At 41.6% G+C, this 27703-nt stretch overlaps 1 protein-coding gene, 1 non-coding gene and 1 pseudogene across 4 annotated transcripts in view; all 3 read right to left on the reverse strand.

The window, feature by feature from the left end:
• MAP3K20 (mitogen-activated protein kinase kinase kinase 20) overlaps positions 1-562 on the reverse strand; it is a 166960-nt gene extending 166398 nt beyond the window's left edge. The window contains exon 1 of one of the 3 annotated variants that reach the window (XM_070803232.1): positions 483-562. The gene's annotated coding sequence lies outside the window, so the exon portion shown is untranslated. The other 2 variants (XM_070803225.1, XM_070803233.1) reach the window with 2 other exon arrangements.
• Positions 563-10714: 10152 nt separating this feature from the next.
• On the reverse strand, positions 10715-11130 carry LOC139186568 (ferritin light chain pseudogene; annotated as a pseudogene).
• A 1146-nt stretch (positions 11131-12276) lies between these two features.
• Positions 12277-12383, reverse strand: LOC139179373 (U6 spliceosomal RNA). The gene has a single exon (XR_011563753.1). It is a non-coding gene; the product is annotated as a U6 spliceosomal RNA (small nuclear RNA).
• Between the last annotated feature and the right edge of the window lie 15320 nt (positions 12384-27703).

The following is a 27703-nucleotide window of genomic DNA, read 5'->3' on the forward strand; positions in this document are numbered from 1 at the left end:
AGGGAAAGCCGCGACCCGGAGGCGCCGCACGCCTGGCCGAGACGGCCGGAGACGCCCGGGCTACTTCCCACTCTTCCGGGCGCCAACTTCTGCATCGGATCCGCGCGAACTTCCCGAGCCGCTCCCGGCCGCGCAAGGCCGCGGGAGCCTGGGACGCCGGCCCCGGGTCGGGCGGGGGTGCCTGCAGTGGGGTCCGGACCGCGGCAGGGCCTGGGCCCGCGACGCCGGGACGAGTCGCGATCGCGATAGGCCTGCCCCCCACCCTCTCCCCTGCGGCCTCCGGCCTGGCCCCTTACCTGGCTCCCAGGCCGGGCGCGAGCAAGAGGCCCGGCGCGCGGCGAGGGCAGGGACGGCTACCGGGGTTCGAGGGGACGGCTGCCCGCGGCGCGGCTCCCACGCTTCCGCCCGAGTCAGGAGTTGAACATTCCGCCTCTCTGCCCCGCGCCAATGAGGAACACAGTCACGGCAACAGCACCACCTACCTCCGAGCGCGGAACCGCCGGGCCTCCCTGCAGGCGTCCCGCACGCCCGCCCGGCTGGCCGCAGCGCAGACGCGCCAGCCAGCCAGACGGGGGAGGGCGCTCCGGCTCCCGGGCTGCACCCCTGGGGCACCTTGCGCCCCGCGTCCCGGAACCCTGCCAGGCCGCCGCAGGCTTCACACGGCACCCCATACTGTGGGGGCGCGGGGAGAGGGAGTATGTCTCTGTGCCCCTTTGTGCCTTCACATCTTTGCACTCAACTCATCCTTATCCATAAACATTGACTATGAAAAAAGCGCTGGGATACAAAGACAAGGGAGGTTGCTTCGTGTGGGACAGAAGTTAATTATCCACTTGGGAAGAGGACCGACGTGTACAGATATTTCTAGGGAGATAGGGCTGAAAGCTGCTTCAGTGAAATTATCAGTAGATACCTGCGTGATTTTGAGGAGGGGTCCTGGTCTGTTCTCCTGGTTGCTGACGTTAGCGAAGCCGATTTCAGATGAAACTAGAATGCATTCCAGGGGTGAGCAAAGGGTGGAAACCAGCACCGGGGAGAGAAGTTACGATCAGTGAGGAGGATGGTTCTATGAAGCAAACGGGAGACGAGGTTCGAAAGATACGGGCAGCACAATCCAGGGCTTACTGAGTTTGAATTTTATCATCTATGGACACAGGGGAACTGGGGAAAGTTAGACTCAAAGGAATGAAATAGCTTTTGTGGGTTTTGTTTTTAATGGTGATTTCGAGAGAGAGCAGTCCACAGTAGATGCAGGATGGGTTGCTAGGGCAAAACCAGGAAGCAGCATATGGTGACCACCTGGTTATGTGGTTATCAGGACTTGGCGCATACAAAATAGAATTAGGAAAGAAGAAACGGACTTGAGAGGCATGTTTCAGGAAGAAGCCACAGGAACTGGTGATCCACTAGAAGTGAAAAGAAAGAAGAAAAAGTCAGAGATGATGCCAAGATTTCAGACCTGGGTGACTGGAAGAATGATGGTGTCATTGACAAAAATAGAGATAAGCAGACTAAGAGCTGGCTTTCTGTTGAGTTTGAGGTCATGGGAGGAAAAACCGGTAGAGATGCCCCAGTTGAAACGTGAATCTGATTCAGAAAAGTGGTCGGGAGGGAAATATAAAATTTCTAAACCATTCATATAGTTAAAAATATCAAAGTGGAGAAATGAGTGAAAAAAAAAACCCACTTTCTAGTCTGTGATTCAGATTAATTATTTGAATTTTCCCTTTGATTAAAAACTGGAAATTTCAGCATTGATAATCTATTTGGGGAACTGAAAATTAGGATTAGTGAAAACTGTCATACTAAAAATGAAAAACAAAACTCTGGTATAGGTAATCAAAGAATTCCATAAACCATCTAACCATTAAAGGGAAAACTAAAGCTCTTTAACACAGACCTAGGTATAGAGTGTGGAGAAGGAAATGGCAACCCACTCCAGTGTTCTTGCCTGGAGAATCCCAGGGACGGGAGCCTGGTGGGCTGCCGTCTATGGGGTCGCACAGAGTCGGACACGGCTGAAGCAACTTAGCAGCAGCAGTAGGTATAGAGTGACTCCAGTTATTGCACCCCATCTTCAAAGGCACTAGATTGTAATGGAAAGGACACTGGGATGGGAACCTGACTTCTGGTTTTAGGCCTGCCAATTATCAGCTGGGGTATTTTGCTAGACAGGCCTCGGTTTTCTTCCCTGCAAAACAATATCGCCCATCAAATGTTAGCTGAAGTTTCCAGCTTTCAATTTCTGAATAATATGGCTTTAAATTTGGAGCATATGTCACAATATTTTTAGCCACAATCCCTTTCCTTTCCACCTGTTCTTTTCTTCATTTTATTTTTCTTCAGATAATTAGGCTAAGAGAATAACCAGCAGGAACAGTGAATACTAAAGGGTAGTCTCATAGATATGCTGAAAGGATAACCCTGTAAGGCATTCTCTTGTCTTCCCAACTAGGTTGCAAGGTCCTTGAAGTCATATATTCTATTGTATCTGTTTATAGCTGAAAGAAATATATAATAATTGTGTAATAAACTGATTTCTTCAAGTCTGATTTTTCTTAGGTCAACTTGCCTGTTTCCTTATGGCTATACTGATCTCTTTAGGTCCCAAACTTAATAAATATACTCTAGTGTTTATTCCTATGGTCAATTTTTATTCCCAAGATCAACTCTGCTTTTTCAGACTTTAAAATCTTTTTGAAAGCAGATTGGTTAATTCTCACCAAGCAGAGTATAAGTTTACAAATGTAAATAGCAATAACAAAAGAGAGCTAGTCAAACCTCTCTTATCAGGCTTTCCTATTCCTTTATTTCACATGTCTCTGCACTAAAAATAGATGTACTTTCAGCAGTGGGGTGAGTTAGAAGTCCTTAGCACCCTCTTATATCCAAGAATACCCTCCAAAATAAACATGCAATGTCAGTAAAAAAATCAGTATTTGCTATGCAAATATAGCTTAAAAGTCTCCTAGCCCTTTATTCAATCAGATTGCCACTAAGTTCCTCTAAAATAGAAATTCCGGAGCTGCTATCAGTGGATCAGAGAAGTGCAGGCAGACCTCCCACTAAGAATGGAAGGAAAGGCAACTTGAAAGGCAGAAAGAATTCTGAGTATTCTTCACTCTTCTTGTATCGATAAGAGCTGTCATGCTTGTACATTGGAGCATTTTTTTCTAGCCACCTCAGGTCTCCGTCTTAGATTGTGACTGATTTGTGTTTGAATCATAACTAAGAATTGACCAACTTTTACACAAAAGTTGATGTTTTACCTCCTGTGCAATTTTGGGTCCCTAGGAAAAAAGGCATACAATCAAACATCTTTTAAGATAAGTAGCCTTTACCTTAAACTCACAGATGAACCCCAGGTCATTTTTCGAGCTTAGATTTCACATCAAATTTGAGGACTAAAGGACTCACAAGAGTATTTCGGGTACCAAATTTGCTTAGGTTTTCCAGGACATGAAAGGAGTGGTAGGTCAAGAGTAGAAATTGGAGACTTTACAAAATTAATTCAATAAGCATTTACTGAATGGCAGGCACTGTGCTGAGCTTTTTGATTATAGCAGTGACCCAAATATGGTCCCTACTTTCACAGAGTTTTCAGAGTGCCATGGAAAAGCCAGTAAAGATGCAAGCAGTGTGCTAAGTGGGCAAATACCCGGACCTACAGCAGGGCACCTGACACAGTTTCTGGGAGTCAATAAAGGCTTCCAAGAAAAAGAAGCCCAAGTCCATATGAGAATGATGTTGAGAATTTGCTGGACAGAAAGGTAGGAAAGCTATTCTAGGTGAAGGAAACGGCAAGTACAAAGGCCCAAGAACATTTAACAAGTTCAAAGACTAAATCCCCTAGTAGCTGAGTAAAAGATATTGCCAAGAGGGAATAATAATCCTCATAGTGGCTGTAATAGTAGTAGCCATAGCAATAATAATAACAGTGATGGCTAATATTTTCTGAGACCTCATGTGCCCTGCACCGAGCTAAGAGTTTTACACAAGCTCACTCCACCTAATCTTCAAAATAACCCGACAAGGCAGTTTAAATCATCATCCTATGCTGTAGGGCAGGAAGAAATCTTGGAAATCTTAAGCCACTTATCTTCCCTCATGGAGCAAGACATAAACTTTAGAGCTTGTTCTTTTAGATGAAGGAGTTCTCCAACTTTTTGGTCTCGGGATTTCTTTACATTCTTAAAAATCCTTGAGATAAAATAAATAAGCCATGAGATGTAATATATAGCATAAGGTATATTGGTCAATAATAGTGTATGGGTAATACACTAGTAATAGTAATAGTGTATGGTCAGTAATAGTGTAACTTTGTGTGGGGACAGACTTATTGCAATGATCATTTCATACTGTATGCACATGTCAAATCACTTTATTATGTGAAACTAACATAACATTGCACATCAACTGTATTTCAAAATAATTAAATTTTAAAACACATTTATATAAGTAAATAAGTCCTTGAGGATGTCAAATAACTTTTGTTTATGTGAGTTATACCTTTTATACCTGTCAATATTTATCATATAAGAAATTAAAACTGAAATCTGTTAATTTCATTTTAAAACAATAAAGCCATAGATTAATGTGAATAACATATTTTAGTGAAAAATAGCTATTATCCAAAATAAAAAAGCTAGTGAGAAAAGTGTCATTGTTTTATATTTTTGCAAATCCCTTTAATATCTGGCCTAATAGAACAGCTGGATTCTCATATCTGCTTCTGCATTAAATCTATTCCAGGATCACATTACATTTACCCTGTGGAAGATTCTACTGTACACTTGAAAGGAGGACAGTGAAAATAACGTCTTAGTATTCTTATGAGAAAAGCTTTGACCTTTCAGACAAAGGGTTTCTGGGCTGCTTTTTGAGAACTGCTATCTAGGAATTTAAAGATATTCTTGGGGAGAGTTCATTGCTCTGTGCTTTGCCTCAAGATGCAGCATCATGGGTCAGCTCCATCGAGCAGGATGCTAGACATTAGAAGTTCTGGAATGTGGTGCCAGTCCTGTCCCTAAGCAGCTGTGACTTACCTGAGATAACGCTGCTTGACGGTTATGTGGGATGATAAAGGCCTATGTACTGAATCTTGGGTCCTATTCACTGCTCACTCTTGCTATTGTTTCCTGTGCTTGTCTTTAAAAATCCTAGATCTAAGGCATTGAGCCTGCCATTATTCTTGTTTGTCCTTCAGTTCAGTTGAGTCGGTCAGTCGTGTCCGATTCTTTGCGACCCCATGAATTGCAGCACGCCAGGCCTCCCTGTCTATCACCAACCCCCTGAGTTCACTCAGACTACATCCATAGAGTCAGTGATGCCATCCAGCCATCTCATCCTCTGTCATCCCCTTCTCCTCCTGCCCCTAATCCCTCCCAGCATCAGAGTCTTTTCCAATGAGTCAACTCTTCGCATGAGGTGGCCAAAGTACTGGAGTTTCAGCTTTAGCATCATTCCTTCCAAAGAAATCCCAGGGCTGATCTCCTTCAGAATGGACTGGTTGGATCTCCTTGCAGTCCAAGGGACTCTCAAGAGTCTTCTCCAACACCACACTTCAAAACCATCAATTCTTGGGTGCTCAGCTTTCTTCACAGTCCAACTCTCACATCTGTACATGACCACAGGAAAAACCATAGCCTTGACTAGACGGACCTTTGTTGGCAAAGTAAGGTCTCTGCTTTTGAATATGCTATCTAGGTTGTTCATAACTTTTCTTCCAAGGAGTAAGCGTCTTTTAATTTCATGGCTGCAATCACCATCTGCAGTGATTTTGGAGCCCCCCCAAAAAAGTCTGACACTGTTTCCACTGTTTCCCCATCTATCTGCCATGAGGTGATGGGACCAGATGCCATGATCTTTGTTTTCTGAATGTTGAGCTTTAAGCCAACCTTTTCAGTCTCCACTTTCACCTTCATCAAGAGGCTTTTTAGTTCCTCTTCACTTTCTGCCATAAGGGTGGTGTCATCTGCATATCTGAGGTTATTGATATTTCTCCTGGCAATCTTGATTCCAGCTTGTGCTTCATCCAGCCCAGCATTTCTCATGATGTACTCTGCACATAAGTTAAATAAGCAGGGTGACAATATACAGCCTTGACGTACTCCTTTTCCTATTTGGAACCAGTCTGCTGTTTCATGTCCAGTTCTAACTGTTGCTTCCTGACCTGCATACAGGTTTCTCAGGAGGCAGGTCAGGTGGTCTGGTATCCATTCCCATCTCTTTGCCCTTAGCCCTACTTTATTGCAAGAAACTCATGTGTTCCTTCCCCAAAGAAATAACAGTTGGTTTTATTTTCTGGCAAGATTCTAGAGTTATTATTAAATGGCACTATTAAATGAAAGGCTGGTAGTCACTTTGAAAGTGAACATTAGGAACCAGCATGGACTCATTGACGTTAAGATATATATGAGACAAATCTAGTTTCCTCTATTAGGATCATCAAGGACTGTGAGGACTTCTGCCAGTGAAACATGTCAAAATTTCTCATGATGACTTTATAAGTCAGAAGAGGATTTTAACTGATGACAGTATAATATAATAAATTGCTGTTAGAAACTATACCCCAAAAGTGCTGATGTCACTGAGGCAGCAGCGTTCTCTTAAGAAGGATTGTTAGACTTCCCTGGTGGTATGGTGGATAAGAATTCACCAATGCAGGGGACACGGGTTCAATCCCTGGTCTGGAAAGATTCCAGACCAGGAGCAACTGGTCATGCTATGGAGCAACTAAGCTTGTGTGGCACAACTATGGAGCCCATGTGCTGCAACTGCTGAAGCCTGTGTGCCCAGAATCTGTGCTCTGCAATAAGAGAAGGCACTGCGATGAGAAGCCCGTGCACCGCAACCAAGAGCAGCGCCTGCTCACCACAACTATAGAAAGCCTGATCACAGCAACAAAGACCCAGAGCAATCAAAAATTAATTAATTAATTTTAAAAAAGAAGAAGAGATGTTGCTGGGTTCTCTCTAGCCTGCCCAGTTCAACATTTCTACAACTTGGATGAAGATGTAGGTGGCATGCCTATCTAGAGAATAACATGCATTTTGAAGGAATAATTAGCATATTATGTAAAAGAATATCAAAACTCAAAAACTTCACTCACAAATCTTTATTGACACCTCACTGCCTACTAAATAAAGTCCAAGATCCTTAAGGCATCTTTAAAACCCTCTATTAGCTCACCCAAATTTTCCTCCCCAACATTATCTCCTAGCTCCAAGGGCTTCATGTTGCTCCTCTCCCACCAGCACCTTCCCTTCCTCCTTGAAACTTTTCTCCATCAGCTCTCACTCTCATCATCACATCTGTCCACCAAGCAAACTCTGTTCTTCCTCCACCACAGATGTGGCACTGGCAGTTTCTATTCAAATATTATGTTACTGAAATTGAAAGGAAACATAAAATGTTACAATAGTCTGATTTCTGAAACTGAGATTTCTGTCTTAACAGATCCGATAGAGATAGGTTTTCATCCCCAGATAACTGTCTTAGAGCCAGATGAGTTGGTAAAACATTATACATTATTTGGTTTCTTAGTCCCCAGAGCTTCCAGGAGACACATGGTGCTGTTTTTCTGGATAAACCAAACTCTCAGACCAAAGCACCCAGACATTCTAGGAAGGCCAGTAGTATCCCATGTGATATTCAGAATATCACCAATTTCTTGGATTTAGGCACATGTGATCAGGAAGGAGGGCTGTTTTATTTTTGCTATCTGGAAAAGCTAGAATTGTATTTCATAAGATAATTATTAGTTGCTGTTAATAATTGCTCAATCAAGTGACAGCAACAATTTTTTATATAAAATGTTCAGTTATCTATAGATTTTTAAACTTTTGTTTTTACTTATTTATTTATGGCGGTGGTGGGTCTTTGTGTGAGGGCTTTCTCTAGTTGTGGCAATCAAGGCCTGCTCTCTACTTATGGTGCGTGGGCTGCTCACTGCAGCGGCTTCTGCGGAGCAGAGTCTAGAGTGCAGGCTTCAGCAGTTGTGGTGCACCAGCTCGGTTGCCCTGCAGCATGTGGACTCTTTCCGAAGCAGGGGTAGAACCCGTGCACCCTGCATTGGTGGACAGATTCTCAATCACTGGACCTCCAGGGAAGTCCAGATATCTGATTACAGATTTTTCATGGCCCCTCTTAATTGTAAACAGCAGTAGATGATGCCAATAATCTAGTGTTTTCACTAGCCAGTTTTTTTCTCTTCAGTATGCAATTTTTAAATAACTGATATGTCTAGTCTCTATTTTCTTCATTTTGCCTGCCTACGAAATGTCTACAACCAGGTGATATAGTTTTTCTGGTCTACCTAGAAAGAGGCTGCTGCTGCTGCTGCTGCTAAGCCTCGTCAGTTGTGTCCAACTCTGTGCAACCCCAAAGACGGCAGCCCACTAGGCTCCTCTGTCCCTGGGATTCTCCAGACAAGAACACTGGAGTGGGTTGCCATTTCCTTCTCCAATGCATGAAAGTGAAAAGTGAGAGTGAAGTCGCTCAGTCGTGTCCAATTCTTTGCGACCCCAGGGACTGTAGCCTACCAGGCTCCTCCATCCATGGGATTTCCCAGGCAAGAATACTGGAGTGGAGTGCCATTGCCTTCTCTGTAGAAAGAGGCTAGAGGAAGGAATAAGGGAATGACTACTTTCTAGTAGTTGGAAACTTTCCAGTAGCTGGACCTCTCAAGAGTGGATTAATTAGTTTATCATAATCAGAAAATCCTGATCAAATGTCAAAGTCACATTTTTTATATTATTATTTTGAAGTTAAAATTCTTCTACCAAATACTTATATAAGTTCTACTTGGTTTTTTTTTGTCACCATTTTTTTCTAACTTTTCAATGTCCACTTGTATTAAGTCCCTGTCCTTGTTGTAATGCCTTCCAATTTAGTATCATCTGCAAATTTCATTAACATGCTATTTACTCCCTCTTCCAGATCATTAATAAATGCTATTTTCTTATGTATTAAATTTTGCGGTCAAATAGATTTAATTTGCTGTTGTAATTTCAGTGCATGTTTTCTAAAGATACAATGCCGTTAAGAATGGTCTTAACATAGGCTTAAATCCATACCTAGTTTATAGCTATTTTACTATTATGCAATTCATTTGTGTTCTCTAATCAGCACTGTTGTGAGCTCCATTGAAGCAATAATCTATTGATTTTCTCTTCCTTCTTTTTCAATACAGTCATCATCTTGGCTTTAAATACACAGCAATAGCAGAGTTAGCACTATTGTGTAGTTGTAATCCACCACTATTTATAAGAGCAAATTAAGTCTTTTATTCTCAGTGGATATTTTTCCACTGTTAAAGAAATATTCTAACATTAAAAATTATTTTATGACCATATTTTATTTTCTTAAGCACAGTATCACTTTTCTAAAAAGAAAGAGATTCTAGAATTTTAAAGCAAGTAAATGTAATGTATATTACATTTATATATACATACAACAGATATTTTATATAAATAATATATTCTATATAGAGAGAGATAAAGATACATTAGAAGTGTGTGCTATACATTTTCTTTTATAATAAATCAGTTCACTGACTCCCTGACTCTTATAGGCTATGGGGTGACTTTGTTCATTATAATGGACTCAGACGTGCCACCTTCAAATTAGAGAATGAGATTCATTAAGCCTTTTTTCACTTTGTGTCACACATTATCCTCCTTATTGGAGTCAGTTTTCATTTTCAATGAGATGAGGCTTCCCACATGCCACTTATTTCTACTTAATGTTCACATACTCGGAGAAGGCAATGGCACCCCACTCCAGTACTCTCGCCTGGAAAATCCCATGGACAGAGGAGCCTGGTGGGCTGCAGTCCCTGGGGTCGCTGCGAGTCTGACACGACTGAGCGGCTTCGCTTTCGCTTTTCACTTTCATGCACTGGAGAAGGAAATGGCAACCGACTCCAGTGTTCTTGCCTGGAGAATCCCAGGGACCGGGGAGCCTGGTGGGCTGCGGTACAATGGAGTCGCACAGAGTCGGACACGACTGAAGCGACTTAGCAGCAGCAGCAGTTCACATATTGCAATTTTACATCATTTTTTTCAGGAGGTTAGCCTTCATGTTTCTACATAATAGTTCCAGGAAATATTTTCTTTTCCCTCACTGTCAGTCTCTCTCTCTCTGCTGCTGCTGCTGCTAAGTCCCTTCAGTAGTGTTCGACTCTGTGCGACCCCATAGACAGCAGCCCACTAGGCTCCTCTAGCAACAGAATACAAAGTAACTATAAGGCATTAAAATAACTGTACCCATGCACAGTTGGGGGCAAATTATGAACAAGAAGATACAAAAAGGCCAAAACGCAACTGCCACTTCTGAGGTTCAGGGAGCAAAAGCAGAGTACCATGCATGGTCTCTGCAAACAGCATCAAGGGGGTAGGCAGACCACCTGAGCCACCCCTCCAGCCCGACCCTCCAATCTACCCCTAACCTCTCGCCATTTGAGGGAATAGCTCACCCTCCCTCCCGAGGAGTGAGCAAAGGCACATGTTACTTGTTTTCGTTCCCTCTTGCTATAGCACGGATCCCAGCAAAGCCTTGCCCAAGTTTCCCGTCTGGCCTATAATCAATTTCTGTTGATTAAAGAGTCCAAGGCCCCAGGGCTGGGCTCCAGAAGCCCCTGATCCTGCTAGAGGGTGAGTGTTTGGAGGAGAACTCGTCCCGCCCAGCCTGGGGGCCAGCCTGCGGAGGGGAGTCACGTGGTCGCCATCTTCTTGGTGTGTTTCACCTGTTCCCCCAGGACGTGGCTCTCCCCCAGGGCAGAGCCCAGGGCCTGCAGAGCCAACAAGGCGTGGTTCCGGTTCTTCTTCATGAGACTGGCAACTCCCATAGCGTCCTGGGTTTTACCCCACTCTTCTTGGGGCAGCTTCCACGCGTCCTGGAAGAGAGCACGGCTGTCTGCCCCGCTGGTTTTGTATTTTCAAGGGACCGCTGGTTGCCCTCACGCTTCTCTTCGGCTGATTCGTGGAAAAAGTGGCCCCTGCCCTCCAGAGCCACATCGTCCCAGTGGAAATAGAAGCCCAGAGAGAGGTAGGTGTTAGAGGACTGCGGAGGCAGGTTGACGGGGCCGTGGACTGTGGCCTCCACCTCTGTGGAATAGTTCTCAAGCATCTGGGAGCTCTTGAGTAATTGGTAATAAGGAGAGAAGTTGAAAAAATGGTGTGGCTGGTCCTGGTGGCTAAGAATAGCTGAGTGGTTGGTTCTGAAAGTTGTGACCAGAAAGAGGTTGGAGGGTGGTTGAGGTGTCGATGAAAATAATAGACAATCGGTAATAAGACTAGAAAAGTTTAATTTGAGCCCAGATGAGGACTAGCCCAGAATCCTGCTTCCAAGATTACTCTGAGAAACTGATCTGGAGAAGCAGGGTTTTCAACATAGTTTTATATCTTGTGAAAACAAAGAACAATGAACAAGTCAGGGTTACATTTCTTCAGTGTTTCAAAAAAAAAAAAAAACAGAAACAGGGCATTCCCTGGCAGTCCAGCGGTTAGGACTCCATGCCAAGGACCCAGATTCAATCCCTAGTCAGGGAGCTAAGATCCCACAAGCCGTGTGGTGTGGTTAAAAAAACAAACAGAAAAAAGACAAAAAAACAAAAACAGAACAGAGCAGTAGGTACCCAGTGAGTCAGTATGGTCTTGGCACCTGGGAAGGGAGTCTTATCATCAAAGGAGAACCAGTGTCAGTGTCCAAGGAAGAGTGGTGTTTAACCTTAATTTTTTAACATGGACATTATTTACTTCTGCTCAGTAGGCCCTTTTCTTTAATAATTAAAGCAGTTGTACAATGTATGTTTGATAGGCCATAAGCAGGCTATTGTATTTAGCATAAAATTCATATTAACTCATGTATAAACCAGAATGACTTCCCTGTATCTCGATATGTGAAAATTTCTTTTATCAGAGGCTGGCAGAATGGGTTTCCCAGGTCTGTTTCGTCCAAACACTGTTAAGCAAGAGACAGATCCAAGGGACTGCCAAGCACACTGCTGAGAGTTGATTCTTTTCTTTTTATGTATAAATGTATTCTTTTACGTGCTCCCAGTGCAGGAGCATTGGGATACATTTATATATGTGTATTCTTCTTAAAAAATTTATTTATTTTTAATTGAAAGATAATTGCCTTACAGTATTGTGTTGGTTTCTGCCACACATCAACATGAATCAGCCAGAGGTATACACATGTTCCCTCCCTCTTGTACCTCCCGTCTGCCTCCTACCCCTCTAGGTTGTTACAGAGCCCCGGTTTGAGTTCCCTAAAAATATGGAATGGTTCACAAATTTTCGTGTCATCCTTGCACAGGGGCCATGCTAATCTAATCTGTATGCATCCGATTTTAGTATATGTGCTGCCGAAGTGAGCACTGAGAGTTGATTCTTCACTATTCACATCTCTCACAAATTCATCCTTCTGACACGTTCCAGTCTATTCACTACAAATCAGGTTGAATGATAAATCTCTGTATAATTTTCCCCACTTACAGTTCTTTCTTTAGAAGATCTTTTAGTTGGACTATGTAGGATCTTTGTTTGCAGCATGTGGGATCTAGTTCCCTGACCAGGGATCAAATGCAGGCCCCCTCCTGCATTGGGAGCACAGAGACTTAGCCACCAGACCACCAGGGAATTTCCCTGGATAGTAGTTTTTTACTTCATTAATGCAAAGCAAACCTTACCAAACTTTTGTGGTGGACGTTTCAAAATAATTGTAAGTCAGATGTGCAAAATCCTACTGAATTATTTCAGTTGAGTAATCAAAATTCAGCCTCACTAAGCCAGCCTTTGGAGAAGGAAATGGCAACCCACTCCAGTATTCCTGTCTGGAGAATCTCATGGACAGAGTGGTCTGGCGGGCTACAGTCCATGGGGTTGCAAAGAGTCAGACACGACTTAGCGACTAAGCACAAGCTGGCCTTGGTCAGTGTAGACAACCAGTTTATCTGGATCATTTCACAGAGCTCTCTAACAAGTTTCAGTGTTTCAATTACGTAGCTTAAGATCTGTGACTAACATCCCTAGCCTCTGGATGCTTTAGACGCACCTCTAAATGGTTCAGATTATTTCTGGTTCTGAAAGATCCAGATGCACAAGTTTTAGTGTTGACATCCTGTTATGAAATACAGCTCATGGATATTCTTAAAGTCATAGGCTGATTTTAGTAGTTTTATTTCCCAAATGTATGTAAGTGGAGGCCAAATTCAAGTTCTTACCTTTCCCCAGACTCTTTCTTAGACAAGTCCCAGTGGACCTTGAATGGTCTTATTCCATGAAAAGTTGGGAGATTGGTGGATCCTTTGGGACAAATGTTAATGAGGACTTTGACGTGTCAGACTCGAAGATTAAGGCTCTGGCTGCAATACAGCATAGGGACTAAGAACATGGGCTTTGGAGTTGGATAGACCTTGACTGAGGTCTGCTGCTTATGAGCTGTGTGACCTTGAGTGTTTTACTCAGCCTTTCTAAGCCTCATTTTCTTCACCTATAAAAACAGGATTTTTGTTTGGATTGAATAAGTCAACATATGTACAGTGTTTAAAACAGGGCTTTGAGTTAGTGTCACTGTTATTATTGGTCATGTTTCATATGCTAAATATTCTTTATTATCATTATTCAGTTATATGAATTGTTTTCTCTGGAATTAGTTTTTCTCTTTTATGGTACTAGTTTTCCTAGGCATCTCTGATCAAATTAGTCATTTAAAAAAATAATTTATTTATTTTAGACTGTGCTGGGTCTTCATTGCTATGCGGACTTTTTCTCTAGTTGTGAGCGAGGGCTACCCTGCAGTTGCGGAGCGCAGGCTTCTCATCGTGCTGGCTTCTCTTGTTGCAGCGCACCGGCTCTAGGGCTCGAGAGCGTCAGCAGTTGCAGTGCGTGGGCTTTGTTGCTCAGTGGTATGTGGGATCTTCCTTGATCAGGGATCAAATCCGTGTGTGTCCTGCATTGGCAGGCAGATTCTTTACCACTGAGCCATGAGGGAAGCCTGGTCATTAGTTGTTTATATGTAAGAATGAAGAATTAGATTTGACTATTTTAGTTAGCGGTCATGGATTTTCTTTATTGTTGGGAAATAGATTTTTTTCCTATAGGACACTTCCTTGAATAGGAAGACTCTATGGTAACCTCGAGTACATGCAAGGACTAGTTGGCAAGCTGTCTTGCTTCAGATGCAGTTAACTTGTACACATATTTTCACGGTGGACTCAGCCAGAACAGCAGAAGTAGAAATCTTGCCTTGGATTTCTTTCTTTCTCATTTTGTGAAGTTATAACTTAAGATAGCTAATGAAAAAGTATGCAGGAGGTGACCAAAAAAGTACTCAGGAAGAGTATCCCATTGGATATTTAAATGAAAGTTTTGCTATAGCTGGTGTGGCCAGTTATCAAGAAGGCCAAAATCAGGAAAAATTAAAAATTGATGAAGGGCATCTAAAGTATCACTGCAGTCTCTTGAGTAGTTGTCAAAAATAGCAGGGAAAAAACTGTCCCCTAAGCTTATTATAACTTAGGGGATTTTAAGAGAAAGGAAGAATGATGTCAATGTGTATTCTGGGGATTTATCTTTACGTGGAAAGGTAATGGCTTGGTTAGGCTCCTGTGTCTGAGAATGCATCCCATGCTGAACGATGCCTTAGCACAAAACTGGGGAAGGCTTGAAGTTTCAGTCTTTCTTTCTCTCCTCACTAGTCTCTGAAATGAAGAGTTAGAGAAGAGAGGTTTACTTTCCCTGATATAAATTATGACACCTACCCTTATGAGGCAGAAGGAGAGGTGGCTAGTTTGGGTTTTAATTAAGACCATTTGCTGTTATCTAGTATAACAGGCTTTTTTTTTTTTTTGTCATTTATAGTTTCCTTTAAAAGAGAATGACCCTAGTGATAGGAGGGTCTTCTGTTGCCCAGTACAAACAATATCTTCATTCCCAGTCAGAATGGAGATTTTTAAGTTTGGAGCTAAGAAGTAGGATAAAATTAAGTTGATCTGCATAAAGAAGAAAGTGTGACTTAGGGTTCCTAAGGATTATCTGCAAACTGGAGGGGTGGGGAGAACCTGGACTAGAAAGAGCAGAGCCTAGGATACACAGCAAAGAAGAAAGCTTTGGAAGACAAATTATGTTCAATGAGGATTTTTTTTTTTTCAAGGAAGATTTTTTAAAATGAAATACTGTGCAGTTCTGGAATGAAACCCACTTCTCCCATCTTATCTGCCAAAAAAAAAAAAAAAAAGGTAAATCTGCATGGTTCAATAATGCTCTGATTTCAGTAGATTTAGTTTTTAATAAAATAAAACATAGCAAACAATGTGAAAACACACACAGGCTAACCAGACATTCAGCTTCAGGGATAAAATCATATCAGATACAGTGGAAGTCCCTCCCTGAATATGAGTGGATAATTTATGGTGAAGGCTTAAGGGCTTCCACTAACATATATATGGTTTATTGATGCAGGGACGCACACATACATTTTTGTTCTAAAGAGAAAACTTCAGAGAAAAATACTCCCAAATCTCTTCCCTAAACTTCACAATATTTGGGCAAAATTAATCTCATGCTTTGGTTCCCAAACTTTTTTTGGTTATTTTTAGCTTTTTCCTCCTTGGGGACAATAGGATAGGCTGATAGTGAAGTCTCACAGTTAATAACGTAGGCTTTGTAATTTTTTTTGTTTACTTTTTATTTTATATTGGACTATAGTTGATAGTTTCAGATGTACAGCAAACTGACTCTGTTATTCATATACATGTATCTTTTTTCACTCTTTTCCCATTTAGATTTGTTACTTATCATTGAGCAGAGTTCCCTGGGCTAGTCCTTGTTGGTTATCTATTTTAAATACAGCAGTGTGTACATACTAGTCCCAGGTTCCCTAACTGTCCTCCCCTTCTCCTCCCGCCGCATAACCATGAGCTCATTCTCTAAGCCTGTTAGTCTGTTTTAACAGTATGCTTTGGAATCAGATACACCTCATTTGAAACCCCACCTCTACCTTAATCGAAGCATGTCTCCTGTATTGCAGGTGGATTCTTTACCGATGAGCAACCAGGGAAGCCTCTTATTTCTCTAGCCATCATCTTTTCTTGGTGCTCAATTTCCATGCCCCGTGTACAGATTTGATTCACTTGCTCCAAAGCAGTTTTTTCTAACGACTAAGAGAACTCTGCACAATAGACCTATAACACAGCTGCATATTTCAATTATCCCCATAACCCCTCCCCCCACAACTGTCTTAGTGTTGACTTAATGTTATTCATTTGCTTGTGTTGTTACTGAAAACAAACTCTTAATTAAAATGGCCAGCATCACCTGGCTCACATAGAGTGCCACAAGCAGTAATCCCTAATTTAATGTACCCTTTGGCTCATACCTCCAATTTAGTTTTTGAAACTAGGAATATAAATGGATTTCATAATGGCCTGTGAGCATCAGGTGACAGATTAGAATCACTAATGAAGAGCCACTTTCTTGGGAGGATTAACATTGCATGATTGTTTCTAGGTTCCATGAACTGAACCTGTAATTGAACACGGAGGTCAGGCTAAAATCGAACTTCTTGAGTGAATTATGTATGTATGACTTGTGTTAACACTTTGGTTTGGTTCCTCATCTATTCTTTCATGGTGCTGGTTTAGTCACTAAGTTGCTAAGTCATAGACTCTTGCGACCCTATGGATTGTAGCCTGCCAGGCTCCTCCATACATGGAATCTCCCAGGCAAGAATACTGGAAGTGGGTTGCCATTTCCTTCTTCAGGGGATCTTCCCAACCCAGGGATTAAATTTGGGTCTCCTGCGTTGCGGGCAGATTCTTTACCACCTGAGCCACCAGGGAAGCCCCCATGTATTCTTACATATATGACCATTTTCTCTGCTGGTAAGAAGCATGAGGCTTTTCTTCTATTTTCATCTCCCCACTCTTTCATTCAGTAATTTGAAATGTTTTCTATTCCTCTGAAAATAACTTTTAGGTTGGGTATAGACAAGATAGTTATCCTCTGTTTCAATTATTGCAGTACTCCTTTAGTAAAACTCAAGTAACCCAAGTTTGGGGTGCAAAGGATGAGCAACGCACAGGCCTCTTGAACTGCTCCCCCACCCAGGTCAAGTTCAAGAACTCAATGCCCTCGTGTAAGTTTCTCTTCTTTCCCCTCCTTTCGTGATTGGTTTGACTGGAAACTCTCAGGCATCCTAGAATGTTCTAAAGTTCTCTTCACTGTGGCTTCTTATGGCAGAGAGGCAGAAAAGGCATTCATAGTTTTTGAGAACCCAGTACTCAATATGCCAGACACTTTATATACCTAAACCCATTTAATCCTCACCACAGCCTGTGTGAGGGCGGTGTTATAATTCTCATCAGCAGATGTGGAAATTGAAGCTCCGATGAGATACACTGGTCAGTGTTCAAATGCGAGGGCTACTGCATACAGTGGGGGTTCTCTAGTGGGGCAGTGCCAGTCGGAGAGAAGGGTTGCCTCTTGTCCTAACACAAGTGAAGGTGTTGTATGGACTGGAGAGGGCTCTGACTGAGTCAAACCCTGATTTTAAAGCCCAGTGTATTTCTGCTCTTGTGTGTTCCTTCCCCCAAATCTACTAACTTCACCCAAGAGAAGCATTTTAAACATCTGACAGCACCAGGCCCTGAAAACTCTCCCTAAACAAGAGCAGCAACACTTCCAGACACTCACAGAGTGTGCTGCCTTCACTTTAGCAGACGGTCAGCAAAAATGGTAGCAATTTTCCCTTTCCTGTATCCACAGCCTTGGCGCTGTGACTTTGCAGCTCTGTACATGGAGAGACAGAGTTACTTCTCCACCCTTTGAATCTTGTCTGGGCTCTTCACCCACGTTGGCCAGTGAAGTGCTATGGAAGTGATGGCACATCCATTCTGAGCCCAGGCCTCAACAGCTCCTGTTCATCTACTTGTTCCTTGGGAATTCTTCCTAGTCAGCAAGTGAATAAACCCAGGCTAGCCTGCTGGAGGATGAGAGACTGCACGGAGCAGAGATGAAGCAGTCCATCTGAGGTCATCCTGTACCAGCTGACTGCAGGTGCCTGATGGAACCCAGCCTACTATGTCTGGCTCAGGTGGCAGAATTGCCCTGTTGACCCATGGACTCATTGCTTTAAACCACTAATTTTGGAGTGGTTGATACACAGTGTTAGTTAACCACATGTCTCATTGGAGGATGTTTTCAGATGAGATTAACCTTCCAATTGGTGAACTGTTTTTTAAATTGATGACTAGTCTATTTACAACGTTGTGTTAATTACTGCTGTACAGAAAAGTAATTCAATTATACACATATATACATTCTTTACTTCCATTATGGTTTATTATAGAATATTGAACACAGTCCTCTGTGCTTGTTGTGTGTCCATTCTATATACAAAAGCTTACAGTTGCTAACCACAACCTCCTACTCCATCCCTCCCCCAAACCCTTCCCCTCTGGCAACCACCAGTGTGTTCTCTATGTCCATGATTCTGTTTCTCTTTCACAGATAGGTTCATTAGTGCCGTATTTTAGATGTCATGTACAAGTGATGTTATACGGTGTTTGTTTTCCTTTCTGATTTACTTTATTTAGTATGATTATCTTTCCTTGCACCCATGTTGCTGCAAGTGGCATTATACTGTTCGCTTTTATGGCTGAGTTGTATTCCATGGTACGTATGTACCACATCTTCTTTATCCATTCATCTGTTTTTATTGTTTTTGTTTTGGCAACACCATGTAGCTTTCAGGATCTTAGGTCCCTGACCAGGGATTGAACCTGGGCCCCAGTAGTGAAAGGGCTGAATCCTAACCACTGGACTGCCATTCATCTGTCAGTGGACATTTGGGTGGTTTCCACGTCTTGACTATTGTGAACAGTGCTGCTGTGAACATAGGGATGCATGTATCTTTTTGAATTATAATTTTTTCAGGATATATGCCCAGCAGTGAGATTGCTGGATCATAGGGTAATTTTAGTTTTAGTTTTCCGAGGAACCGCTATACTGTTTTCCATAGTGGCTGCACCAGCTTACAAGATAGTATACAATATAAACTCCCTCCAGCGATATAGGAGGATTCCCTTTTCTCCACATCCTCTCCAGCCTTTGTTATTTGTAGACTTTTTAATAACAGTTGTTCTGAATGGTGTGAGGTGCTACCTCACTGTGGTTTTTGATTTGCATTTCTCTAATAATTAGCAATGTTGAGCATCTTTTCATGTGCCTCTTGGCCTTCTGTCTTGTTTGGAGAAATGTCTATTTAGGTCTTCTGACCATTTTTTGATTGGGTTATTTTGTTGTCGTTGAGTTGCATGAGCTGTTTATGTATTTTGGAAACTTATTCCTTGTTGGTTGCATTGTTAACAAATATTTTCTCCCATTCTGTAGGTTGTGTTTTCATTTTGTTTCTGTTTCCTTTGCTGTGCAAAAGTTTGTAAGTTCGATTAGGTCCCATTTGTTTGTTTTTGCTTTTATTTCTACTGCCTTGGGAGACTGACCTAAGAAAATATAGGTATGGTTTATGTCAGAGAGTGCTTTGCCTATGTTCTCTTCTAGGAATTTTATGGTATCATGTCTTATGCTTAAGTTTTTAAGCCATTTTGAGTTTATTTTTGGTGTGGTAAGAGGGTGTGTTCCAACTTCATTGATGTACATGCAGCTGTCCAACTTTTCCGACACTACTTGCTGAAGAGACTGTCTTTTTCCCATTGGATATTCTTGCCTCCTTTGTTGAAGATTAATTGACTGGAGGTGTGTGGGTTTATTTCTGGATTCTCGGTTTGGTTCCATTGATCTGTTTGTTTTTGTGCCAATACCATGGAGTTTTGATTACTGGAGCTTTGTGGTATTGTCTGAAGTCTGGGAAGATTATGCCTCCTGCTTTGGTCTTTTTCTTCAGACCCAATTCTGGGCCTTTTATGGTTCCATATGAATTTTAGAATTATTTGTTCTAGTTCTGTGAAAAATGTTATGGGCAATTTGTAAGTTGGTAAACTTCAAGTAAGCAGATTGTCCTTCATAATTGGGTGGGCCTCATCCCATTAGTTGAAGATCTGAATAGAACAAAGAGGCTGGCCTCCTCAAAGGAGGAGGGAGTTCCCCAGCACACTGATTTGGACTTTATCTGCTCTATCAACTCTCCTGTGTCTGCAACATGCTGGCCCCACTGCAGCTTCCATATTGTGTGAGCCAATTCCTCATAATAGATCTCCTATGTATATACACATTTTATTGGTCCTACTTCTTGGAAGAAACTTGTTTAATACATACAATAACTGATACACTTGCTGATGTAGTTTATCTTTCCACTGAACCACTTCTTTCTTCATCCTACTAGAACTGCTGCATCTTGGCCGGTCCAGAACCTGTCTCCCCCCAGAGTTGCTGCATCTTCTTACATTCAGCCTTTTATCCTGCCAAGAAGACTAAACCATCAATGCATTTCCATTCCTTCCAGGTCCCTGTTGTTAACACACTAGAAACTCTTGCCCCTGCCTATGGCTAAAGGAGGGGATGGAGGCCTCAGGAGGGTCTTCTTGCAGTACCTGACAGTAGAAGAGGACTAGAACCTATTCTGAAAAATTTTATGCAAACCTTTGCTCCCGTTATTTTCTTACGTTTGTCCTCCTGTTGTAGGGGTCCACTCTTCTCAACTCTCCCTGCCGAGGAAGACTCTGAACCCTCCCCACCGGTGCCAAGTGGAGGATACTATTTCAGAAACCAGCTGTGCTTACATGCCCTGGCCCCAGCCTCTCTCTCTCTCTCTAAGTCTGGAGGTTCTCCCGTATTAGTCAGTGCCCACAAACTCACTGTGCTTTGTGCTCACTTCCCTTTAGAGCAGGTCTTTGGACCCAATGTTTCCACATTTAAATTGCCTCAAGAACAAAGATCCTAGCTTCCTGTAACCTTGACCTTCCCTAGCTGCTGGGAAAGCACGTGCAAAAGGAGCTAAAGTAAGGCAGGCACTTTTCCCATTCCCACGCTCTTATTCTCTGGGGTTAGTAACATTTCCTCCAGATCTCCCATCATTTAGTGTCAAGCAAAAGGCGACGGTAGTCTGATAACTTAGCCAACAGAGCAGCAAGGCAGACCACGGTTCTGGAGCTGTGACTGCCTCTGGGCTCTCATGGCTTAAAGGAGGGCACAGTGGCAAGTGGAGGCTTCCTGTCCATGCCCGGACACCCGCACACTGAGCCCTGGGTCCTCTAGTCATTGCTTTTCCTAGCAGCCATGCCATGCACTGTCAGCCTCCATCTCTAAGACAACATGGAAAACCGTGGACTATGCCAGATACAGCCCATAAAATGGGGAAGCCACTGTGGAAGACGGTATGACAGCTTCTCAAAAAATTAAGCCCAGAATTACAAGTTCAGCAATTCCATTTCTAAGTAGGTGTCAAAAGAATTAAAAGCTGAAAGTTGATATTTGTGCCCCCATGTACACAGCAGCATTAGTCACAATGCCAAAAGATGGAAACAAATCAAAGTCCATTGATGGGTGAGTGGATAAACAAAATATAGTGTATACATGAAATACAATATTTTTTAGTCTTAAAAAGGAAGGAAATTCTGATATGTGGATAAACCTTGGAAACATTGCCCTAAGTGAAACGAGGCAGACACAAAAGGACAATTATTGCAGTATAGTTGATTTACCTTGATGTGCTACGTATACATGTTTCTCTCATTATAGTTTATTACAAGATCCTGAGTGTAGTTGCCTGTGTAACACAGTAGGACCTTGTTTATTTCCTCTATAGCAGTTGGTGTCTGCTAACCCCAAACACTTAATTTATCCCTTTGGTATCCATAAGTTTGTTTTCTGTCGGAGTCTGTTTCTGTTTTGTAAATAACTTCAATCATGTCATCTTTTTAAATGCTGCATATAAGTGACAGCATATGATATTTGTCTTTCTGTGAGTCACTTCCCTTAGTATGATCATCTCTAGGCCCACCCATGTTGCTGCAAACAGTATTATTTCATTCATCTTTTATGGCTGAATAATATTGCATTGTATACATTTAAATACCATGTCTTCTTTATCCATTCATCTGTCAGTGGACGTTTCGGTTGCTGCCGTATCTTGACTGGTGTACACAGTGCTGCTGTGAACACTGGGCTACATGTCAGAAGAGCGTTTTGATCTCCTTCCTGCCCTCTCCAAACCCCTTCCCAAGCTCTTCCGGAGACGAGCTTTGTATCTGTTTGCTCCCTGGAGCAAAAACATGGAACAAGTCTTCTGCCCATTTTTTGATTGGGTGTATAAATCATATGTGTATATATGTATACCTGTATGAACTGTTTTTATATTTTGGAAATTAAGCCCTTACATTCACATTGTTTACAAATATTTTCTGCCAGTCTATAGGGTGTCTTTTTGTTTTATTTATGGTTTCCTTTTAGTGTGCAAAAGCATTTAAGTTTAATTAGGTCCCGTTTGTTTACTACTGATTTTGCTTCCATGATGGATCCAAAAAAAAATATTACTGTGATTTATGTCAAAGAGTGTTCTGCCTATGTTTTCCTCTAGAAGTTTTATAGTATTCAGTGTTATATTTAGGTGTTTGATCCATTTTGAGTTTTGTATGCAGTGTTAAAGAATGTGCTGTTAATAATTTCATTCTTTTACATGTAGCTGTTCAGGTTTCCCAGCACCACTTATTGAAAGGCCTGTCTTTTCTCCATTAAGTAGTCTTGCTTCCTTTTTTGTAGATTAATTGACTGTAAGTGTATGGATTTATTTCTGGGTTTTCTATCCTGATTCCATTAATCATTATGTTTGTTTTTGTGATGGTACTGTGGTTTTGATTACTGTAGTTTTGTGTATAGTATAGTCTGAAGTCAGGGAGCATAGTTCCTCTACCTCCGTTCTGTCTCAAGATTGTTTTGGGTATTCAGGGTTTTTTGTGTTTCCATATTTTGTTCCAGTTTTGTGAAAAATGCCATTGTAATTTGATAGGGATTGCATAGCACCTGGATAGAATGATCATTTTAACAATATTGATCCTTCCAATCCAAGAATGTGGTATATCTTTCCATCTGTTTATTATTGTTGTTTTTCAGTCACTAAGTCACGTCTGACTCTCTGCGATGCTATGGACTGCAGCATTCCAGGCTTCCCTGTCCCTCACTATCTCCCCAGGCTTGCTCAAACTCATGTCCATTGAGTCAATAATGCCATCCAATCATCTCATCCTCTGTTGCCCCCTTCTCCTCCTGCCCTCAGTCTTTCCCAGCATCAGGGTCTTTCCAGTGAATTAGCTCTTTGCATCAGGTAGCCAAGCTCCAAAGTATTAGAGCTTCAGCATCAGTCCTTCCAATGAATATTCAAGGTTGATTTCCTTTCAGATTGACTGGTTTGATCTCCTTGCTGTCCAGGGAACTCTCAAGAGACTTCTCTAGCACCACAGTTTGAAAGCATCAATTCTTTGCTGTTCAACCTTCTTTATGGTCCAATTCTCATATTCGTACATGACTATTGGAAAAACCATACCTTTGACTAGACAAACCTTTGTTGGCAAAGTGATATCTCCACTTTTTCATATGCTATCTAGGTTTGTCATTGGACTTCCCTAATAGCTCAGTTGGTAAAGAATCTGCGTGCGATGCAGGAGACCCTGGTTTGATTCCTGGCTTGGGAAGATCAGCTGGAGAAGGGATAGGCTATCCATTCCAGTATTCTTGGGCTTCCCTTGTGGCTCAACTGGTAAAGAATCTGCCTTCAGTGTGGGAGACCTGGGTTCAATCCCTGGGTTGGGAAGGTCCCCTGGAGAAGGGAAACCATTCCAGTATTCTGACTTGGAGAATTCCATAGACTTTATATTATGTAGTCCATGGGGTCATAAAGAGTCAGACATGACTGAGTGACTTAAAAAAAAAGTTTTGTCATAGCTTCCCTTCCAAGGAGCAAGTGTCTTTTAATTTCATGGCTTTAGTCACTGTCCACAGTGATTTTGGAGCCCAAGAAAATAAAATCTGTTACTGTTTTCACGTTTTCCACATCTATTTGCCATAAAGTGATGGGACTGGATGACATGATCTTGGTTTTTTTAATCTAAGCCAGCTTTTTCACTCTCCCCTTTCACCCCTTTCAAGAGGCCCTTTAATTCCTCTTTGTTCTGTGCCTTTAGAGTGGTATCATCTGCATATCTGAGGTTGTTGATATTTCTCCAGGCAATCTTGATTCCAGCTTGTGAGTCATCCAGCCTGGCATTTCACATGATGTACTCTGCATGTATGTTAAATAAGCAGAGTGACAATATACAGCCTTGATGTACTCCTTGACCAATTTTGAACCAGTCTGTTGTTCCATGTCTGATTCTGACTGTTCCTTCTTGACCTGCATACAGGTTTTTCCTAAAATAGGTAAAATCTCTTTAAGAATTTTCCACAGTTCGTTGTGATCCACACAGTCAAAGACCTTAGTGTAGTCAACAAAGCAGAAGTAGATGTTTTTCTGGAATTCCCTCACTTTCTCTGTGATCCAATGGGTATTGGCAATTTGGTTCCTCTGCCTTTTTAAAATCCAGCTTGTATATATGGATGTTCTTGGTCCATGTACTGCTGAAGTCTAGCTTGAAGGATTTTGAGCATTACCTTGCTAGCATGTGTCTATTTGTATCATCTTCAATTTCTTTTATCAGAATCATAGTTTTCAGAGTACAGGTCTTTTTCCTCCTTAGGTAGATTTATTTCTATATATTCTTTTTGATGCAGTGTAAGTGGGATTGTTTATTTAATATCTCTTTTTGGTCTTTCATTGTCAGTGTATAGAAATGCTAAGATTTCTATATATTTTGTATCCTGTGGTTTTACTGAATTCATTAATGAACTCTAGTATTTAGGTTTCTGGTAGCATCTTTAGGATTTTTTACCTGTGATACGATGTCATTTGCAAACAGTAACAATTTTATTTCTTTTTCAATTTGGATTCCTTTTGATTTTTTTCTCTTATTGCCATGGCTAGGACTTCCAAATCTATGTTGAATAAAAGTGGTGAGAGTGGATACCCTTTTGTTGTTCCTGAGGAAATGTTTTCAGGTTTTCATCATTGAGTATGATGTCTGCTCTAGGTTTGTCACATATGGCCTTTATTATGTTGAGATGTCTTCCTTTCTGGAGAGTTTTTATTATAAATTGGTGTGGAATTGTGTCAAAAGATTTTTTTTTTTTTTGGCATCTATTGCGATGGATCATGTGGCTTGATGTGATGTATCACACTGATTGATTTGTGGATACTGAAAAATCCTTGCATCCCTGGGATAAATTCCACACCATAAATTGATCATGGTGTATGATCCTTTTAATGTATTGTTGGATTCAGTTTGCTGGTATCTTGTTGAAGATTTTTGCATGTATATTCATCAGTGATGTTGGCCTGTAATTTTCTTCCTTTTTTTTTTTTTTTTTTTGGTATCTTTGTCTGATTTTGGTATTAGGTTGATGGTGGTTTGGGAGTGTTCCTTCCTCTGTAATTTCAGAGGGATGCTGCTGCTGCTAAGTCACTTCAGTCGTGTCCGACTCTGTGCGACTCCATAGACGGCAGTCCACCAGGCTCCCGTCCCTGGGATTCTCCAGGCAAGAACACTGGAGTGTTCTTGCCATTTCCTTCTCCAGTGCGTGAAAGTGAAAAGTGAAAGTGAAGTCGCTCAGTTGTGTCAGACAATCAGCGACCCCATGGACTGCAGCCTTCCAGGCTCCTCCATCCATGGGATTTTCCAGGCAAGAGTACTGGAGTGGGGTGCCATTGCCTTCTCTGTTCAGAAGGATAGGTTTTAACTTTTCTCTAAACATTTGATGGAATTTGCCTGTGAAGCTTTCTGGTCCTGGACTTTGGTTTGTCAGGAGTTTTTAAACCTCAGTTTCAATTTCAGTACTTGTGATTGGTCTGTTTATGTTTATATTCTGTTTCTTCCTGGTTCAGCCTTGGGAGACTGTACCTTTCTAAGAATTTTTCCATTTCTTCTAGGATGTCCATTTTATTGGCATATAGATGCTTGTAGTAGTCTCTTATGGTCCTTTGTATTTCTTTTGTGTCCAGTATAACTTCCCCTTTCTTATTTCTGATTTTATTGATTTGAGCCCCCTCTCTTTTTTTTCTTGATGAGTCTGGCAGAAGGTTTGTCAAATTTTTTGTCTTTTCAGAAAAACCACTTTTAGTTTCATTGATTTTTTCCTATTGTTTAAGTCTCTGTTTCATTTATTTCTTCTCTCTTTTTATGATTCCTTCTATTAACTGTGTTTTGTTTGTTCTTTTTCTAGTTGCTTTAGGTGTAAGCTTAGGTTGCTTATTGGAGCTTTTTTTGTTTCCTGACGTAAGATTTTATTGCTATAACTTCCCACTTAGAACTTCCTTTGCTAGTTTCTATAGGTTTTGGATTGCTGTGCTTTCATTTTCATTTGTCTGTCAGTAATTTTTTATTTCCTCTTTGGTTTATTTAGTGATCTGTTGGTTGTTTAGTAGCATTATTGTTTAGACTCCATGTTCTGGGTTTTGTTTTTCTCTTACAGTTTTTAACTTGTAGTTGATTTCTAATCTTATAGCACTGTGGTCAAAAAAGATGATTGATTCCGTTTTCTTAAATTTACTGAGGCTTGTTTTGTCACCCAGCATGTGATCAATTCTGAGAATGTCCCACGTGCACTTGAATAATGTGTGTTCTGCTGACTTTTGACGGAGTGCTCTGTGAATATCAATTAAGTCTGTCTGGTCTAATGTGTCACTTAAGGCCTATGTTTCCTTATCCACTATATGTCTGGATGATTTTTCCATTGATGAAAGTGGGGTGTTAAAGTCTCCTACTATTACTGTGTTACTGTTGATTTCTCCATTTATGGTTGTTAGTTTTTCCTTTTAATTTAGGGGCTTCTATGTTGGGTGCATACATATTTACAATGGTATATCTTCTTCTTGGATTGATCCCCTGATCTTTATATAGTGTCCTTCTTTGTTTCTTATAATGCTCTTTATTTTAAAGTCTATTTTGTCTGATATGAGTATTGCTGCTCCAGCTTTCTTTTGATTTTCAGTTGCACAGAAATCCTTTTTCATTTCCTCACTTTCAGTCTCTGTGTGTCCCTACATCTGAAATGGGTCTCTCGTTTTTTTTTTTTCCTACTCGCTCAGTCGTGTCCGACTCTTTGCGACCCCGTGGACTGTAGCCCACCAGGCTCCTCTGTCCATGGGATTCTTCAGGCAAGAATACGGGAGTGGGTTGTCATTTCCTTCTCCAGGGGATCTTCCCAACCCAGGGATCGAACCCAGGTCTCCCGCCTTGCAGGCAGACGCCTTAACCTCTGAGCCGTAGACAACATATATACAGCTCTTGTTGTATCCATTCAGCCAGTCTATGTCTTTTGGTTGGAGCATTTAATTTGTTTATGTTTATGGTAATTATTTATTTCCCTGGGGGCTTAGTGTTAAAGAATCAGCCTACCGATGCAGGACACCCAGGTTCAATCCCTGGGTTGGGAAGCTCCCCTAGAGAAGGAAATGGCAATCTGCTCCAGTGTTTTTGCCTGGGAAATCCCATGGGTAGAGGAGTCTGGTGCTATACAGTCCATGGGGTGGCAAAAGAGTCAGACATGACTTAGTGACTAAACAACAACAGCGATGTTCCAGTTGTTGTCCTTTTGTTAATTGTTTTCGATTTGTTTTTGTAGATGTTTTTTCTTCCCTTCCTCCTTGTTCATGA

Source organism: Bos indicus, chromosome 2 (assembly GCF_029378745.1).
Source record: "Bos indicus isolate NIAB-ARS_2022 breed Sahiwal x Tharparkar chromosome 2, NIAB-ARS_B.indTharparkar_mat_pri_1.0, whole genome shotgun sequence".
In the NCBI taxonomy this organism is placed as follows: Eukaryota; Metazoa; Chordata; class Mammalia; order Artiodactyla; family Bovidae; genus Bos; species Bos indicus.